Raw genomic sequence first — 15,896 nt, 5'->3', positions numbered from 1 at the left:
TTTCTTAATTTAATAACAATTTTTTTTTTCTAATTATTTAGATTCTTATAGCAATTATATATATATATATATATATATATATATATATATATATTTATAGCAATTATATATATATATATATAATTTTTTTCCTTACTAATTATATAAAATATATATTTTAGATTAATAATTTTTATATTTATATTTATATATATATATATATAATACATATTTATCTATAAAAAAAATTATATAAAAAAAGTTTTTACAAATCCAATTACTTTATATATATTATATTCATTAATTTTATATAAATACATTTTTATCTTTTATCATATATATAATATTTATTTTTATGAGTATAAATAATTTGTTAATTAATATAAAAATTAACTAATTAATAATAAATATTATATACAAAATATATATACATATATAAAATTATAAAATTATTTCAAAATCTTAAGTGATATAGTGATTAAAATGTTCAATGCGGGGTTCGAATCCCATCAAATGTGAATTTAAAATCGAATATTATAAATATTTAAGAGATGGTGACACACTTTTTTAATAGTGTATATCTAGAGATTTTACCTAAAGTTGTTTCATATATTTTTCTCTTATCTAAAGTAATGTTAGACGTGCTTTAGACTATTATATTTACTCTCACTTCGACAAACCAACTAGCAAATCTCAATCGACATTTCATCTCGTGACCTCACACATTTTCACACACTTTTTATCCCTCGTCAAACCAACCACCAATCTCCCAAATCGATCAAATTTTGTGACTCACATTGCAAACCACCCACTGTTTTTATTTATATTATTACTCGTTAATGCTAGTTTTTTAATGACTTAAAATAAAGACGAAGAAAATAAGATAATTAAGTTAGCTAGAGAAATTAAAAAAAGAGAGAATTAAGGTAGAGGGAGAATACTTTAATTAACATGATATTATTAATTTTAATTATTTTTTCTGATATGTATTTTCCCAGGCATTATATAGTAGCGCTCTAAAAAAAATGCAGTACTCATATATATAATAATACTTAATTTGAATTTATTGGGTCGAGAGTTGTGGTTAATTTGAATACTTGAGTTCGTAGGTTAATCCAATCATAAACTTGAAATGATTAAAAATAAAATTAAAAATACTATATTTATATAATATATTAATAAAAGTTAGGATATAATAAGAATGTGATATATATCATTATTATTTTTATTTAATATAAAGATAAGAGATATAATTATTTTATTGTATTTGTTTGTATTAATATAAAAAAAATTATATAATAAATATAGTTATTCAAAATGTTACAAAATATATATACATACAAAAATTATTGAATTATTTCAATATTCACAAGTGATCTAATGGTTAAAGTGTTAACATTTTATACTTAAGACTAATGTTTGAATCTCTCTAAAAATAATTATTATATGTGGTGCACGAACATTGGTTGATGAAGAGGAAACAAGAATGTATGTCGAAAGGTGTAATCAAATGTTGGGAATGTCGGCTTGAGTAATGCAAACATTGGTGAGAAAACATAAAAGTTCGTCCACGGAAGGTGATTCAGGGCCTAAGATCATGCCGAAGGTGTAATCGTACAATTAACCTCTGGATTTGAAATCACTTAATAAAACATAAAAAAACATAAAAAAAACAAAATAAATTTAACAACAAAAAATTACAATAATCTTAAAACATGTACTTTAATGTGTCTTATACTTAATATAAAAATTAGGATAAGAGATTTAATTAATTTTATTATATATAATATTATATATATCATTATTAACAAAAATAAAATATTTTTTATTTAATATTAGGATAAGAGATATAATTATTTTTATTATATTTTTTTAGTATGAGTATGGAAAAAATTATATAATATATATAGTTATTTAAAATATAACTTACAAATATATATATATATAATTATAAAATTATTTCAACAATCATAAGTAGTGTAGCAGTTAAAAATAATTATTATATGTGGGTGCGCGAACATTGGTAGATGAAGCAAAAGCTAGAATGAATGCCAAAAAGTGTAATCGATTGTTAGGAATGTCGGCTTGATTAATTCAAACATTGGTAAGAAAATTTAAAGATTCGTCCACGGAGGGTGATTCAGGACCTAAGATCATGCCGAAAATTGTAATCGTACCATTAACATCTGGATTTGAAATCATTAAATGTCGGTTTGAATTAAACAATATAATAAATACTTGTAAATTCACATGGGATGCACACGAAAAATATAAAAAGTAAAATAAATTCAACAACAAAAAAGTTACAATAATTTTAAAATATGTACTTAATGTATCTTATACTTAATAAATAAAATTAGGATAAGAAATTTAATTATATATAATGTTATATATATATAATTATTAACGAAAATAGTTTTATTTAATATTAGGATAAGAGATATAATTATTTTTATTATACTTTTTTGGTATGAGTATGAAAATTTTATATAATATATATAGTTATTCAAAATATAACTTACAATATATATATACATACACAAAATTATAAAATTATTTCAACAATAATAAATTGTATAGCGGTTAAAGTGTTCATTTCATACTTAAGACCATAGTTCGAATCTCTTTAAAAGTAATTATTATATGTGGGTACGCGAACATTGGTAGATGAAGAGGAAGCAATAATATTGGCTTGAGTAACACAAGCATTGATGAGAAAACCTAAGGGTTTTCCACGATGAGAAAATCTAAAGGTTCCTCCACGGAGGGTGAAAAAGTGTAATTGAATGTTGGGAATGTCGGCTTGAGTAAAACAAATATTGGTGAGAAAACATAAGGGTTAGTCAACGAAGAGTGATTTAGGGCTTAAGTTCATGCCGAAATGTGTATTCAAATGTTTAAGAATGCACCTTAAACACCACAAAGTTCTTCCATAGAGGGTGAGCAAAAGGGGCCTAAGATCATGCTAATAGGTGTAATTGAATGTTTAAGAATGCACTTTGAAGACCACAAAGTTCTTCCATAGAGGGTGAGCAAAAGCCAAAAGGCATATTCGAATGCTTAAGTATGATGGGAATTGAGAATGGTTAGAATTAATAATGCATCATTCAAAAGATAATTTAGATGATATATATGAATGTAAGATATTTTAATAATGCATTTTTTTTAGTATTAAAATTATTAAAATTATTAATTATATATATATATATATGTGCAATCGAATGTTTAAGATTGCATCTTGAAGACCGTAAAATTCTTACATAGAGAGTTAGCAAAAGCTAAAAGGTATAGTCAAATACTTAAGTATGGTGAGAGTTGAGAATGGTTAAGGTTTTAATAATGCATCATTCAAAAGAAAATTTAGATGATATATATGGGTGTAAGAGATTTAAATAATGCATTTTTTTAGTATTAAAATTATTAATTATATATATATATACAAAAAAAAATCTATAAAATATAATAAATATTTGTTATTTTAATTTATAATGTTCATGTATATTTAAAAATATATTTAAATTAGAAAAGAAATTTTAAAATATTTTATTTTATTATTTATTTATTTATTATTAAAAATAAACAAAATATAATATTATATACTTAAAATAATATTTTAGAATTGATGAAAAATTTAAAAGAAAAATATTATTATATATATAATATTATTAATTAAAAAAACTTAAATAAAATAAATAAATATTTGTAAAAATAAAAACTGTAAAACAAATCAATAAAAATATTTAAATTAAAAAATTAAAAATTTATTTAACTAAATCGTTAAGTTTTAAATTTATTGAGAAATGTATTTAATACTTATTTATTATTATAAAAAAATTAAGATACTTGAATGAATTATTTTTTTATTTAATTATATATATATATATATATATTAATTTTAAATAGTTTTTAAAATATTTTTTTTATTAGCACATATTTTTTATTTAATTATTATATTAATTTAATTATTTTTTTAATATTTATACAATTATTTATTATAATAATTTATTATTATAAAAAATAAAATTAAGACAATGTATCCAACAATTTTATTACCACATATTTTTTTAATTATTTATATATATTAATTTTAAATATTTTATATTTGTCCAATTATTTATTAATTTATTTATTTTTAAACAATAAATTATATTTCATTTATTTATTTTTTTTATTTTTTTGATAAATATCAAATTAAATAATACAAATTATTATAAATATTAAAAACTTAAATGAATTAATTAGATGTTATTTTAATGTTTTTATTTTTCAAATAAGTATATAATAATAATAAAAATATTAGACGATGTAAAATTTTAATCCAAAATTCAATGTTTGATGATTTTTTTTCTTCTAAATTACGTTTCTTCTGTCAATTTATATGACTTTTCCGCATGCATATTATATATATATATATATATATATATATATATTTTTGAGATGTTTTCAAGTTCTATATACTTGATGAATTTAAAAATATAAGTTAATATTAAATTTGGATTAAATTTAATTTAATTTTATAAATTAAAACCAATTTAAAGATTTAAATAATATTATTTTTGTTTAAAATATTTATATATAAATAATATTTTGTTTATATCTTTACTCGTGTAAATGTTCATTATTATTTATGCTAGTTAATTTTAATTGAATTAAATTGAAAATATATATATTTAAATTAATATGATACTTAAACATTGTTATACAAATTTAAAAAGTTTATATGAAAATTACAAATAATGTTTTATTATTATTTTTTATAAATTATATTTTTATTAATAAATTTTGTATTAATTATTTAATTTATTTATTTTGATATTTGTTTTATAGTTTATAAAAAAAGTTTAATTATAATAACAAAAAATTTATTTAAAAAATTAATAAAATTTATTGATATTAATAAACAAAATTTATTTTATTAATATATGTTTTTAAAAATTAATCAAATCAAATATTAATAAAGAAAAATTACATTTATTTTTTGTTTTACTTTTTTTTTTTAATTAAACTTTTTTTTATATAAAATATACAAATTCATGACAATTCAGTGAAGTTTTGACAAGTGTAGAGTAAAATTTTAAGCTAAGGACAAAAAATTCCTTAAAATATTAGGGTGAGCGACCTTTTTCATTATTTATTTTTTCATAAATGCAAATCTCATATTAAAGAAAAGTAAGGTAATTAATTTAGAATTCTATTTTTTATTGTTATTTAAAAATATTTTCTTAAAAATGTTTTAAAAAGAAAACATGTTTAAATTTGATAGTTTATATTATTTTTATGGATAAATGATGTTAAGTATATTTAGTCTATATATATATATATATCTTAAACGGATTCTTCCATTTATTTATTTTTAAAATAAATCTTTATTTTTTTTATAAAAATATTTAAATATTATTAATATATAAAGATAAATATATATAAAATTATTTAATTAAATTAAATTAAATCTTATGTCACCGTGATGATAAGATTTATATAATCGTATTTAATGTGATGGAGTAGTTGAAAACTTGATATATATGAATTATGCATTCAATTTGCAGAAAAAAAAATTCATTAAGAAGCCCTAAAATTATTTTAGATGGTTAATTATTTGTTTTAGAAAACAAATCCTTTAATTTTGAGGTTTGGGAAATTAGTTTTTGTTAAGTACTTTGTCACTTAAGTATTGTCATTATGTGTGAAAACATTTGATAAAACAAATTTCACATTAATTTCAATAAACACTGGCTATTACAATAGTTATAGAAACTTGAGGTAACTAAATCAAGAATATAGTTGAAGGGTAATATTATTTTTTAGAATGGAATGACTTATTTATATTTTTTTTTTGATTTATTAAGTACTAACCAAATTAAAATATAATTTTTGTAAAGAAATCTTCTTTAATGTACATTATACGAATTATAATGCCATGATTGCTAAAATCTTATTAACAATGTTTGGTTAGAGGTATGCTGGATATAATAATGTTGGAATAATACAAATTATGAAATTAATGTTTTTATATAATGTTGACTATTTTAATAAAAAATTTTTTTTATAAATAATATAAAATAATATATCTACAAAATCAAAATAATTACATAAAAATTTAGATATTAAATAATATGACAAATTATTTTTATAAATATAATTTTTTAATAATAAAATTATAATATTAAAAAAAATTAAATTTAATTAAATTTAATTAAATTTTACTAATATATATATATATTTAATTTATCTTATAATAATAAATTATATATAATGTATTTTAAAACTGGTGGCATGTAAATAATAATAATAAAAATAAAAACATTATAAAAAAATTAAAAAGATTAAAAATGATCAAATGCAAGATATAAAAAGGTAGATACAAATAGTGACATTTTTTATATGAAATAAAATTTCATTTAACTTAATCAATTTTTTATATTAAATTTCAAAAACACAAACTAATTAGATAAATTTTAAAATTTACAACAAAAAAAAAAATATCAACTTTAAATGAGAAAACTCATAAATGAGTCCTTCAACTCTTTTCAAAATTTAACATTCAACCCAATTTTCTTATTGATTTAGGTCTTTCAAGTTTCTATAACTAGTGAGGGTTCTTCGGTTCGGTTTTGGGTTATTTGAGTTATTAAATTCGGATTTTTCAAATTATTTTTTTAAGCAAATCTTAAAACCAAACAAAATACTAAAATTCAAATTCGGTCGGATATTCGGTTCAAACCAAATATTGAACACACCTACACAATTATACTATTTATTTTAGAATTAGAGTCTTCTAGATTTGGAAGGACTAACGAATTACATAATTTAATATATGAGAAATGATTTGGAGAGAGAATTTGGGAGAGGGAATGACGTGAACAATCTTGATTCACTAAAAAAATAACAAATTTTCTCACTCTTATCTCTTTCCTCACCTTTTATCCATTTTCAAGCTAGTGATGTGGTGACACAATCATTTCCTCCCTCATTCTCTTTCCCAAATTCTCTCTATCATTCCTCTTTAATATATAATAAAATATCTAGTTATTTAATTATATCTGATAAAATATATAATAAAAATAAATAATTAAAAATGAATTCGGTTTTCGGTTTGGTTTTCGAGTTGAAACCTCAACTCAAAAATCAAACCGAAAACCATTATGAATTCAAATTGGTTTAAAATTTTATTAAAACCGAAAATAAAATTCGGATTCAGTTGAACATTCGGTTCAGACCAAATATTGAACACCCCTATTAATATTTCGTCCAAAAAATAATGAATAAATTTGTTTTTATAATATTTTCGTACATAATAACAAGACTTTAAAAATTCAGTCCAAACCTAAAAAAACATTAAGGGTCTGAAATAAACTTTGGAGGAAATATTTAAAATATTGAAATAGTTTAAGGGTTTATTAATGGTTTTGTTCTCTTAGTAGTTTGTGGCTTTTGAATGCACAATTAACCTAGATGAACTACTCCAACATATTAAATAAGATTATGGAAATCTTACTTTCTTTTTTATAAGGAGGATTATGCAAATCTTATCATCTTATATATATATATATATATATATATACATAACACTTTGTTTTTCCAAAAAAAAAAACACTTTGTATTGATTTATACTAATGAAAGTAGAAATGGACAAGCCTTCGTTGATATTGGCTATATTGACCATTCTTTTGGTAGCTTATTACGGTACTTTTCTATCTTTCTTAAAATCACAAATATTATACATAACACTTGATTAAATAGTTTTCTAATAATTATGATAGGAATAATTTTGAGCTCAAAAGCTGGTATTTTAACATTTTCACTTCTTCAAGAACAATGTAAGGATGATAAAGATTGTAAATACAACTGTAAAGGGAACTTATGTATTAAAGATGTTTTATATGCCCATCCCAAGATGGATTCTATACCCAGAAAGTTGGTTAATTAATACCTAATTATTTCATATTAATAGCTTTCATTGGTTTTGTTTCAATTTTAAAAAAGTTTATAATTATTGAATAATATGCAACAATTTATATATTTAATCATTTGGGCTTTCGGTTTGCAAAGATAAAAGAAGAAATTTATGTTTCTTTATAGAATTAAAAAAAAAATATGGTAAAAGATGTCACATTAAAGCCTTTACAATTTAAGGATGTTTGTTTAAGAAAAGTCTCTAAAATGTTAAAATTTGACCCATTTGAATTTGAGTTTGGATGAGAAATTATAAATAATTTATAATTCTTTCTAATTAAGTTATGCCTCAAAGTTCATATACTGAGATACTTGGAAAAAAATATATATTTGGTTTTCATTTATCAACAATCTTATACAAACATGAATATTGACTGATACAAAAAAAATGTTCTAATATGGACTATATCTTAGACCAAATGTAACTTAAATGTAAAAATATTTAAATTGAGATAATGATAAGAGAGTGAAATATAATATGCAGATATGCATAAATTGAATAATAAAGAGTGGAAAATTTGTAAAAATTTGGATAGGACTTTCTCTTTAATTTTAAGTTGTTAGTCCCAATAAACTAAACTTATTTAATAATTTTTTCTTTTTAATATTTTATTATTAAAAAAGTATTAAAATAGGGCACATTTATAAAAATAAAAAATATTACAAACTTGTAAAGTAACGCCAATATAGAGATATTACAAATAATATATTTAAATATTATATATATATAAAAAAAAATATATTCCAACATTTTACCCACTTTTATAATTGTAATGTTCATTTCAACCAAAAATAAATGATAAGTGATCATAAAAATTAAAAAACTCTAATCTTATCTTAATAAACAATTAAATTTGTAGTAAATATTATTAACGCTAATATGTAAATTGTTTCGGAACAAATTATATAAATATAGGTTGCCAAATCAAGTTGCAAATATAAAACAACCTAATTTGATTAAAAAAAAAAATTCTACAATTTTTTTGAACTTTTAAATAAAATAAAATTGAACAATAAGTTGCATTCATTCTAATTAATTTTAAAATTCATTAATTATATACTAAATAATAATTTAATATGTTTTGCATTAACAAAAAGATAAGTAGTATTTGCAACTTTTTTTATTTTACAATTAAAGTAAAAAGTAAATTAAACTATTTTAAAATAAATTTTAGTTATCTCTAAAATCCAATTCAAATGATCTGTATGCAACCCCACGGTCTATGAGTTCCGTTTCATAGCTTAGCACGTGTCAAGAGATACGTGACAATATGGAAGGACTACCATGGGAAGACTCGAGATTCGATGCATTTTAACCTTGGTTTGCGTGTCAGACATTTTTTAAAATAAAACATTTAGTTTTTAAAAGATTTTGAAAATACCTGAAACGGTAAGAAATTAATTATTTAAAATAAATAATTCTTTATTCAAATTTTAAATAATCTAGGAGGCCAAATAACAATTTAGCTAGAACCCGATTTAAATTAATTAAACATAACCAATTTAAAGATTATTTATTTAAAAATCAGAGTCGCTAAGAGATTTTATGAAAATCAATAAAATGATATGTGTACAAATGTATTTATACCAGAGTTTTTTTTGTTTTTTTTTTTTTTTTTTTTTTTTTTTTTTTTTTTTTTGGAAAACGACTTAGCGTCATTTCATTAAAAATTCCCAAAAACGGGAAAAAAAACCACGAGTTTAAGAGATCATTCTAGACAGGCCTAGAATGATTTTGAAGTCGTAACATTCTAAATAAAAGCTAAAAACGTAAATGAATTATCTGTTTACAATGTTTTCAATTCTAGTGAGTTTAAAAAACGGTAAATTCTAGTTCCTGCAGATATTCCAGTTCTGCTCCGTGCTTGGAATTCCTCTCCACGGTTCCCGCGAGGGCGCTGCAATCCGATACAATATCTTTCCATAACTCGTCAATGCTCCTGCGGGTTCTGTCATATACCCTTGCATTCCGTTCTTGCCAAATGTTATACACCACTGCTCCAAAGCCGCACTTGAACACGCTTGTATTTATACCAGAGTTTTTGAAAAGGCTTTCGTGTTATGTCCTCCACGCCCACCTAAGGTCGATTTTCAAAAATTCTTCTAAAATAAACAAAGTCTAACTTTTATAAATCCAATTATAACATTTATTAGCTTTAATTAGTAGTCCATGGGTCCTAACTAAGGATGGACTTTAAATAATTGTACATAATTATTTAAAAGGGGTGTGTACTTATTGCGTTGGTAGCATGATATTCAAATTTAACAAAACTTGAAAATATCATAAGAGAGTGTTAGAATTTAAAAATAAATTTCAAACGAGGTCTTATCTAAAACATTGGTTTAGAAAATATCCCAAAATATAAAAATGTCATTTTCTAACCTTTCGGGATTATTTAAAAATGGGTTCAGGTTCCAAAATTACAAAAATAATTTTGGATTTTGAAAAGTGGAACCAAATAGGAATTAAGACCGGAGCCCTAAGGTCTTGGTTCAATTTGGCTGATCTAGGCTTGGTCGGGCTTGGTCAAAACTAGGGTAGTCTAGACTAGGGCTCAGTCGCATGTGTCAATGGACTCGAGAGCTTGATCCTGGGCTCGAGAGGCTCGGTCCCAAACTCAATTGGCTTGGTCGAAGACTGGGGAGGCTCGGTCCCATGTCAAGTCTACCGGTGTAGGTGCTCGGTCCTAGGGTTAAGTAGTTATCGGTCCTAGGTCTAGGGTTAGGGTCAAGTTTACCAGTCCTAGGTCAAGTGAGGACTTTGTCCTAGGGTTAAAAACATTGTTCCTAGTTATTCTTAGTAGGGGCATTATGGAATTGAAATAAATGAAATCAATTTTTTTTTTTCATTTTTAATCTTTATCTTCAAAGTATAATTATATTAATTAAAAATGTCAGCTCAAATTTCTTCTTTCCCTTTATTTTGTAATAATAATATATAATGTTAATGAGAATAACAAATATATTATTATTTATTTTGTGTTTTGTTATATAAGATAGATATTTTATAATACAATACGTATTTAATTTTATTTAATTATCCGATATTTTAAATAATTAATTCAATATAATGTTGATATATAAAAATATTTTTTAAAAATAATTATGTTAACATAAAATTATAGATCGGAATTTAAAGAGTATCTACACTATTACATCATTTTATTTTATTTATGTATGGGCAGATGTTAGTCATCAAATTATTTGTTTTGGTTGAATAGATTGTCTTTTTGATTATAGATAGAAACACATCAACCTATAAATATTAGGATTAAAGGAAAAAATGTAGATAAATACAAATTAGGATTAAAAAAAAAAGTTAGAATTACCAAACTATTGTTTTTAATCCACAAGTAGAATAAATATTTTTAACGACTAACATTAATCACAACGTGGTTAATAATATTTATTAGTGTCGGCGCTTAATTCTCCGTGGTTAATAATATTTATTAGTGTTGGTAGTACATGGCCACACTAATAAATATTATTAACCACAACTTTCACTGTATTCACCATGGCTAAAGTTTTGGCTTTCCCGCCATTATTATTAGCCACGGTTTTGTGATGAATGTCGTGGCTAAAAGTCATGTTTCCCCGCGCTTTCCCGCCTTTTTTAGAGAATATTAATAGTCACGGCGATAACATAAAACCGTGGTTAATAAAAAGTTTATTAACCACGACTTTATGATAACGTTGTCTCTAATAATCGTCCACCAACAAATTCCTTAATATTGATTATTAAGGAGGGAGCTATCATAAAGTCGTGGTTAATAAAAAAATTATTAACCACAACTTTATGATAACGCCGTCCTTAATAATCGTCCACTGACAAATTCACAATTATTAATTATTAAGGACAGCGTTATCATAAAGACTTAGTTAATAATATTTTTATTAACCACGATTTTGTGATAACTTCCTCCTTAATAATCAATATTCAGACTATTAATGATCCACTAACAAATGTTGTCACTGATAATCTTTGCCAAATCGTTTTCGAGGTCTATAAATAAGATGCTTTTGTTTCTCTCCTTAAGGAATTTGAGAAATAGATTCTCCTAAACTACCGATTTCCTTCAAACCAATATGCAATCTGTGTTCGATCATTTGAGATATTCTTCAATTTGTTAAAAGGAAATTGAAGATATCTAAGAACGGACACAATTTCATATTGGTTAGAAGCTCATTGGTTGAAGATCATAAGGAGAAATCAATTCATGTAGTCACTTAGTAAGTTCCTTACATAATTTTCTTAATGATCATCAATCTCTTCTTAGAAATTTCCATCATCTTTAATTAGTTAGAATGATTAATTAAAGATGGAGATTTCAAAGAAGATTGTCTATTGATGAAACCACTTATCCTAAACTATTCATTTCCTTCAAACCAACATGCAATCTGGGTTCATTTGCGATATTCTTCAATTTGTTAAAAGGAAATTGAAGATATCTAAGAACAAACCTGATTGCATGTTGGTTAGAAGCTCATTGGTTAGTACGTTCCTTACAGAATTTTCTCAATGATCATCAATCTCTCTTCGAAATTTCCAAGAAAAGTCTGATTGTCTATTAATGAAACCACTTATCCTAAACTACTGATTTCCTTCAAAAACCAATGTATAACCCGGGTTCATTTGAGATATCTTCAATTTGTTATAATGAAATTGAAGATATCTAAGAAGAACCCGATTGCATATTGGTTAGAAGTTAATTGATTGAAGATCACAATGAGAAATTAATTCCTGTAGTCACTTAGCACGTTCCTTACATATTTTTTTGAGAGAATGTGGTATTACTCGTTTGGAGATTAATTTTTTTTGTAAATCACATAATTAATAAGATAATAAAAAAATAATATGATATGGTGTATGATTTAATGATTCTTTTATTAACTCATAACATGTAACCATTTACAAATAATAAAAATTATATGATGTAGCAATTTTTTCAATATTTATCAAATTTCTATAGTTAGAATGAATTGAATTTTCATTAAATTCTCATCAGACTCTATATGATGAAAATATTTCCTTAATCAAACATCATTAACCACGGCATTACCTAATGTCGTGGTTAATATGTATTCACAAAACACATTAACCACGGTGTTAGGTAATGCCGACGTTCATATTCATTACTATTAACCACAACTTTAAGGGAGGAAACTGACGTTGATATTCATTATTATTAACCACGACATTATCTAATGTCGTGGTTCATATGTATTGACTAAACACATTAACCACGGTGTTAGGTAATGTCGTGGTTAATGTGTTTATTTATTAACCATGACTTTACCTTAACGTTATGGTTAATAATATGAACTTACTAGAAAACAAAACGTTTTCTTGGTTAAACATATTAACAACGGCTTTAGGTAAAACCGTGGTTAATGTGTTTTATTTATTAACCACAGTTTTACTCTAATGTCGTGGTTAATAATGTGAACATACTGGAAAACGAAAAGTTTTCTTGGTTAAACATATTAACTACGGTTTTAGGGTAAAATTGTGATTAATAAATAAAACATATTAACCATGGTTTTACCTAAAGCCGTGGTTAATATTCATTTAATGATTATTAACAACGGCTTTAGGTAAAATCGTAGTTAATGTGTTTTATTTATTAACCACGGTTTTACTCTAAATTCGTGGTTAATAATGTGAACCTACTGGAAATGAAACGTTTTCTTAGTTAAATATATTAACCACGATCTTAGGGTAAAATAGTGGTTAATAAATAAAATACATTAACCACGGTTTTACCTAAAGTCGTGGTTAATAATCATTAAACGTCACGCACGACAATGCCAACGTTAACTATCATTAAAACTAAAGTGAACTTCTTTTCTTTCTCTTCTTCCTTATTTCTTCCTCCCGCCGCTCTCTCGCGATTCTTCCTCGCCCGCTCTCGCTCTCGCCGTCGTTCTTTAGTCCATCGGAGAAGAAGCAGCTTCAACCAATCGTTTGCTTTTGTGTTCCAAAGCCATTAAGGTCATCTCTCTAGTTCGTTTGGTGATTCTGTTTCCTATTAGCTTGTCAATTAACCTCGATTCGTTGCCCTATACTTGATAGGTGATTAGTTTATAAAGTGTGTTTGTTTGAATTACACTCTAAATCGATTGGTTGAAGATTAAATCAAAAAGCTCCGATAACGATTATAAATAATCAGCCAGGAACGATTAGGATAAGGATTTGGGAGGAATTAGGCGAGTTTGATTCATAATGTTTTAATAGAATAGGTTAGTATCATTGTTTGTTGAATTAGAAGAAGAACATTCAGATTAATCTATTTGCTCTATTCCGTTTATTTTTCACTGAAATGTTACCTCATCCTTTTGTTATAGCCATATATAATGTATGAAATGAACTTATTTGCTAAATATATGACTTTTGTCAAGGCTTTACCCTTTGTATCCAATATTTTGACAGAAATCAAGAGTTAGTCAGATGTTTATGTATCATTTAAATATGATATCAAACTATTTCTTAATTATTATCTAGCTAAAATGTTTTTGGTTCACATTTTCTTGATAAATTCCTTACATCAATCTAGCCTGCTAATATCCTTAAAATGAATCATATTTCCACTCATACACTCACTGATCATGCAAAAAGGTCTTAAAGTCTTCCACTTGCTAAGATTTTACAATGTTTCAATATATGTGTATAAAACTTGTAGTCTAGTTTTAAATTATATGTCCTTTCAAGCTAGATTAACTCATATTTATATGTAGATTTAGGTTGTTTGATTAGGTTTGATAAGTTAGATATTTTTGATTTATTGTTATAATTAGGGTTTTTAATTTTGTTTGATTTAAGTTGTTTGATTTTGGTTTATTTATGTTATTTTTATCTATGTTTTCTAATTGATTGTCATTTTTTTTATTTTCAGTTTTACCGGTCAGAATCAACTAAGTATTCGACATTTACTCTTCGTCGCCATTCTCCATTTGGTAAGTTCTAAAAAATTGACTGTGATTAGGGTTGCATGTTACTTATTTAAAATATGATTACTTATTTAAAATATTAACTTTATTTTTTGTGTGCAGATAACATAACACCTAAATGGGATACTAGACGTGCACTATTGAGTGAGTTAGACGCGCTTCAAGTGCGAAGACTATCGAGACATTTCGACAACCTCCGAACTCATACAGATGATGGAGCTCGTACAGATGATGTAGAGTCTGATGATCCTATATAGTTTATGAGATCAGAGCTTCATGATATTGAGAGACTTGATAATCTAGATTCCACCATTCTCGAGGAGTCTAGCACCTTAGGGAGGATACTCCCGTTCTCAAAACTGCAGGTAGTTAATAATAACTTATACGTGGTATTTAAATTATTATATAAATTTTAACAAATGTCGTTTTAATGTTAATTTGCAGTAGTGTCTTCATCGAGGAGGGGACAGGGAAAGAACAAAATCACAATTCTTGCGAGAATGGGAACTAGAGAGAAGATGATGTTGGAGTTCAGGGACTTGAATGGAAGGCCTATATGCGATAACGCCCGCTATTGGTCTCTCCATATTGGCAGCGTTGTCCGGAAAGGAAAATTGGTGTCACATCGTCTCAAAAACTGCTTTGATCTGTCCCAATCCCAATTGAACCATATCTGGCAGTCTATCTCCGTAAGTTTTATATTTTTTAATGTCTTATTTTATAATTTGAAACTTTCACAATCCTAAAATATGTTGTTATTTTTCAGGATCCCTTCGAGAGTTCAATAGACATTCCCATTGAAGGCTATAGAGATAAGACGATGCCACAAGCAAAGAAGGCATGAGATAGGTGGAGATATGCAAACAAGATGACTTACATCAACCCATATATTGATGAAGAGAAGAGAAGAGAATCAGAATAAACCCTCCTCGAGAATTTTATTATGAAGATTGGAATTATTTGTTTGACAATCACTACTTGACGCCTGAATTTAAGGTATAGTACATAGTCATTTA

The sequence above is a fragment of the Impatiens glandulifera genome, chromosome 5, assembly GCF_907164915.1.
Source record: "Impatiens glandulifera chromosome 5, dImpGla2.1, whole genome shotgun sequence".
Lineage (NCBI taxonomy): Eukaryota > Viridiplantae > Streptophyta > Magnoliopsida > Ericales > Balsaminaceae > Impatiens > Impatiens glandulifera.
This window is presented reverse-complemented; position numbering follows the sequence as displayed.